This window comes from Pteropus alecto, unplaced genomic scaffold, assembly GCF_000325575.1.
Source record: "Pteropus alecto unplaced genomic scaffold, ASM32557v1 scaffold166, whole genome shotgun sequence".
Lineage (NCBI taxonomy): Eukaryota > Metazoa > Chordata > Mammalia > Chiroptera > Pteropodidae > Pteropus > Pteropus alecto.
In genome coordinates this window covers 9,652,379-9,658,374 of record NW_006439757.1, presented here as the reverse complement: position 1 = coordinate 9,658,374, position 5,996 = coordinate 9,652,379, and the positions used below count along the sequence as shown (strand labels likewise).

The window sequence follows — 5,996 nt, the reverse complement described above, 5'->3', positions numbered from 1 at the left end:
TAATAATATAGAAGGTGAATAAAACTTTGGGAGATGATAGAGATGTTTATATCCTTGAGCTTGATTATAATTTCATAGCCTTTGTGTTAATGATGATTTCATGAACATATACCTGTCCCCAAACTTATCAAATTATATACATTAAATATATAAGTCAATCATACCTCAATAAAGTAGTTCTTAAAAAATCAAGCCAAAGGACCACATAATGTATGATTTAATTAATGTGAGATGTCCAGAGAAGGCAAATCTACAGAGACAAAAACTACACCAGTGGTATCCAGGGGTGCGGAGAATAGAGAGACAGGGTGATGACTAATGAATGCAGAGTTTCTTTTGGGGATAATGAAAATGTTCTAAAACTGTGGAATGGATGCACGATTCTGTTAATATACAAAAAATCATGGAATGGGTGAATTTTATGGTATATAAATTATGTCAAAATAAAGTTGGTTAATAAAAAAAGAACTCTATTTCCATCTTACCTTATTTGGAATGAAATATAATATTCATGTTTATTACAAAAATTATAAAAATTACTTTAAATCATTATAGGTATTAAATTGTTATAGGTATTTAAAACTTACATAACTTTACTAGACCTAATATGTCATTATATTTATATTCAAAATGCATGACATTTCTAGATTAGCTTGTTCTCAAAATAAAATACATTTACTAATTGTTCCCCACAAATTGTCAATTAGTTATATAAATTTCATAAAAATTATAAAAATTTAATTATATGACTGTAATTAGAATTTTAATTGGAATATTAGCCATTAATGATTTTGTTTATTATGTCATTGAAGAAGTAAAAACAAGCTCTCTGTTAATCATCCGTCGATACTAAGAATCTTTGCATGCAAACCTTAAGTCAAAAAGATTAAAATATTTTTTGGAAGAAAACCACAGAACTGGAGATGGCAGTCACTTTGGCTAAAACTGGTGTATATATTTACTTTCCACAGGTATACCATTATTTTTAAAATGCTTTTTAAAAGTATATGAACTGTAACATTGTATTTCTTCATATGTTTTTAACCATGTGATTCTTTCTCACTTTCACCTGCTTTAGAGTTGTAGTCACATTTAGCTTAGTTCCTGAAACATAGAAAATGCTTTTACTAATACATTTGGATATTTATAAGATCGATGTCAGACTGAAAAGGGAGAATATTTGACCAAGTTAATTAACATTGTAATAGTATCGACATTTTTATAGAGCTTTATGCTTTTCAAAGTGCTTTCATGTATTTCAGTTGTCATTATTTCAATGGCTATTTTGAACACCTAGTATGTGTTAAATCCTGTTCCAGACACTGATAATATCTTTAATGAATCAAACAGAAAAATATGTCTGTACTAGTACATTATCTGCTTACATTCTAATGAGAAGACTAACAATAAGTAATATAATAAGTAAAATACATTTTATATCATATAATGACAGGTATAATGGGGGAAAATAAAGCAGGGGAGGGAGATAAGGAATGTGGGGATGGTTGCAATTTTAAATATGTTGATCAGGAAAAGCCTCTATGAACTTTCAATAATAAGATATCAAAGTAGGAGTATAGATCTCTAGTTGAATAGCATACTAGGCAATGAGAATAGCAAGTTCAGAGAACCCGAAGTGAGAGTCAACATTTTTAATCTTATAGGTCTTTATTTATAGGCTTATGTAAAGGTTTATAAAGAGCCAAATAATGTAGACCACTCTAAGAGATTTATTTTCCTTTATGTCTGAATAAGAACTTGGGGTGGGGGGCGGAGTTGGAACAGTAAAGTGACAAGATCTGATTTAAACTATAGTTGAGTCTGAAGATGAGTTTAATAGTTATGTAATAATCTAAGGGAAAAGGGATGATGGCTTGGATATGGTGGTGTAAGTGGAGGTAATGATATGTTTTGAAAGAAAACCTAGTAGGATCGGCTCCTAGATCGGATGGAGTGCGAGTGATGGAGATTAATCAAGGATGACTCTTAAACTTCTGACAAGAGCAACTGTAAGATTATGTTTAGACATGAACTAAGAGAGTGAAATCTGCAGGAAGTACAGATTTTGGGGAGAATAATAAGGGGGTTATTTTTGAACATGTTAGACTGAGATGTCAATTAGTCATGTAAGTAGTTACTTTTAAATAAAATAGATATGCTTGTTTGGAGTTCTGTGGAAATATAATTTGGCAAGTCATTAGCATATAAATGGCATTTAATGTTTTAGGGGAAGATGAGATACTACAGAACAGAAAATAAAAAAAGACAGAAGTTCGAGGACTGAGCTTTGGGGCACTTTGGTGTTTAGCAGTCTGGGGGATGAGAAAAAATATAAGCAATCTGGGGGATGAGAAAAAATATAAATAAAAGAGCCAGAGAAGGAGAGATCTTGTAATAGAAACAATCAGAAGAATATATTTCCTGGAATCAAAGTGAAAAAAATATTTCAAGAAAGAGGAAATTGTCAAATATATAAATGTAAATGAAAGTTTAAGTAAATTGTGGATGAGTCTTTCATTTATCAATGTGGAGAAAGATCATTCGTGATTTTGCAAGAGTCAGTTTAGTGTCAATATCTGACCGCAGTAGATTTAAGAGTAAATAGGAAAAAAAATAATAAGTAAGTATGTAGATATAGTGGTAGAAGTTTTTGAGTATCTCTGATTTTTTTGTATTTGTTCAGTGAAAAATGAATGCTAAGTCTCTATGAGCAAAGTTGGGGCTGGAGGTTTTAGAGGTTTGAGAAGAGAGACATATAAAATCATCATCCATAATAGGGGAGAGCGAGTGGTCTAGTGGCTTGAAGTATAATTATTGGACAGTATTAATAGTGGTTTCGACATTAGAGGTCCTGCATTTAGAGTAGTCAGCAAGTTTGTGTATTTTTTTCCAATTATATTTGGTTGCATAGGTGTAGGCATGGGCTGGAAGGAAATTAAATTTTAAACACTGCTAGAGCTGACGGTATGAGACAGAGAACCGAAGGCAAGGGTTTCAGGAATAATATGAGAGAGTTTTTAGTATTTAAATTGTTTATAGGGGAAAATTAGACTATGGAGGAGCAGTAAAAATGTTAGGGACAATGATCTATAAACACCAGTGAGGTCTAAAGCTTATAAATAATTATGCATATGTGTGATAGTATGTATAATTTCCACTTTTAGGTGACAAAAATTGAGACAGGAAGTTTAGGTGAGATGGCTGTGCAACTAACTCCTGTCAAGGATAAAATTGAAGACATTTCAGACTCTGTACTCACTGTTTTACCATAAGATTAAATCTAGTTCTTTTGCAATAATAATGAAAGATGCCTACTGAAAATATTTGACTTTTAAAAGATCGCCACTTTGGCATTTTTCACAACGATAAACCCAAGTATTGTTTTTGTAAACACCTATTTTGAGCAGACATTTCTTGCCTTGATAATATCTTAACTGAGTGCCTTTATACTTAATCCTAAATGTCTGTGAACATTTTACTTTAGGCATGGTTAAAAAAAATAAAAGCATTAGACTTTCAAATATGCGACCCTTGTTTAACTTTGTATAGAGCAGGTTATCCATGCCTCATGCCATTGAACTTACTTTACTCATCTCTGTTTCTCTTTAACCACCAGGTCATTTACACTAATTTATTGTTATACATGAACACTTGTTATGCTTAAGTTTACCCAATCACATATACTCAGAACTAATCAAGAGTAAGAACTTGGAATTAAGGATTATTTTTAGCTAAAACAGAATTAGCTCTTTGTGCTGTCTATTTTTTGCCCAATGGCCAGAGATAGATCTGTCTAAAGGGAAAGGACATGTATCCAGTGAAACTAATTGCAAAGTGGGACAGCAGGAAAGGGAAAGATGTAATAATTAAAAGTGGTTCCTCATGGTGGTTTCTGTAAAAACCTCTGTTCCAGAAGCCTCTCCATGTATCAAGCCTCTAGCCTGGCACAATAGCATCTGTGATTAACCATGGGGAAACTTTACTCTCAGCATGTCTTCAGTATAATAATTTGACATGATATTCATCAATTTATTATAACTGAAACAATTAAATGTGCTTTCCAAAGGTATTTTTTCACATTATAGTGAAAAGTATATAGAATCTGAGATCATATAGCTAAATTTCAAGCATGGCTTTTTGTCTAATAACTTAGATCCCTTGAGTAAGTCATTTTACCTCTGAGCCTCAATTTCCTCATCCATACAATGAAATTTTAATTATAGTAAGAGTAGGCATAGCTATCTCACAAGATTGTTTTAAGAATCAAATGAGGTAATTTATATCTGACAATTTTAGGGAAATCATACTCAATGAGCAGTAACTCATATGTTAAGCACATGTCACATGCACATCTTCGGGGATAAATTATCTCCATTTTTTTAAGCTGTGGAAGTTGAGACTCACTGGTGATAATTAGTGGTTCAAAGATTACAGCGTAGTGAGGGATGATGCCAATGTTCAAAGCCCAGACCTGTCTGATAAAATTATGGGCATTTTCTTCTGCACTTTGTAAGCAATGGAGGTAAATTGGTGACAGAGAAATTTCTGTAGGCTTTATTGTTCCACTTGTGGATGCATTCTGCCTGTGATTAATCCCATTATTTAGAGAATTTAGGCTTTTGGAGGGCATGACTGGAGCTAGCGTGTAGCATTGCTAAGTGCATGTATTCAGTCGGATAAGTGCAAGAATTGACTAACCTAAGATATACTTAGAAGCGCCATTAGGCGTGGTCAAAAGGTTAATTTTCAAAGCTTCAGAAGTAGAATTAGGATTCTTATAAAACCATAAGAAAGTATTTAAAGCAATGACTCTCCATCAGAGACATAAAGATCTATTGTGTTAATGATGTATTTTAGGTAATTTAAAGTACATTTTAAAGCTCAGGTTAAGGCCTTCAGTTTAGCTGTTTACATAGTATAAAGCATTATGAGAATGCATGCTTTCTTTCCTTTAGTGTTAAGTAAAAATAAAAAGAGGGGGCCTTTCAATCTCACACGTTCTAGTTTCTCTTTCTTTCTTATATTAAAATGCCAAAGGAAAACACATATCAAGATATTTTTTTCTAAAAAAAAGGTATTTTTTTCTAATTCATCGATGAAAGTAAATGAAAAGATTTAAACGACGATATCTGATTATTACCCAATATCCAAGATGTCTATATCCTCCATGTTTGATAATCCCACTTATTTTCTTCACTATAACATAAAATGAATTGGAAAATTCTGTCCTTCAATTTGCTCCATCAAAAATTATAAATTTAGTCTACAGCCATGCCACCCTGAACAAGCCCGATCCCATCGGATCTCGGAAGCTAAGCAGGGTCGGGCCTGGTTACTACTTGAATGGGAGACCACCTAGGAAGACCAGGTGCTGTAGGCGTAAAAAATGAAAAATAAGGGATTGTAAACTGACAAGGTCCTTGTAATCTGTGAGGGCAACCAAGGTCGCCTCTCCAAAAATATATATATATATAAATTTATCTATATCTATACACCCAAACAATTCCAATTATTGATATTTTTCAGGAAGAAGTTGAGCATATAATTTTAGATTTATATTTAAAGTTGTGTTTACATAATAATTTTAAATCATTTAAAAAATTTAACAATATAAATGCCTCCAAGTAGAAATTTGTTATAAAAGTATACTATCTAATCTATGGATATATTTACATGCACACACACACACATACAGTGATCAGAAATAGTAATAGTGGCTTTTACTCTGGGTAGTGGAATCACAGGAAATGTTTAAAATTTTCTGTGTGCTTTACAGTCAGTTTTGAATTTTTTCTCAACAATTATAACTTTATAATTAAAAAAAGACTACTCAGATAAAAATCAGTGTTTTGCTGTAAAACAGCACTTAGCTCTCCCCAGAATATTTTAGTCTACAAAATTTCATCATTCAGAGCTTGGAATAGAACATTAAGTACAGGCCATTTCCTAAAAGCAATCAGAAGAAAAGCATGTTTAGCAAAATTACTAGCATTCTA

The 5,996-nt window shown here is 32.2% G+C and overlaps 1 non-coding gene across 1 annotated transcript; it reads left to right on the top strand.

Moving 5' to 3' along the window:
* The first annotated feature begins 5,261 nt into the window (after window positions 1–5,261).
* Window positions 5,262–5,380, top strand: LOC112484002. Its single transcript, XR_003047838.1, has one exon. It is a non-coding gene; the product is annotated as a 5S ribosomal RNA (ribosomal RNA).
* Window positions 5,381–5,996: the final 616 nt, after the last annotated feature.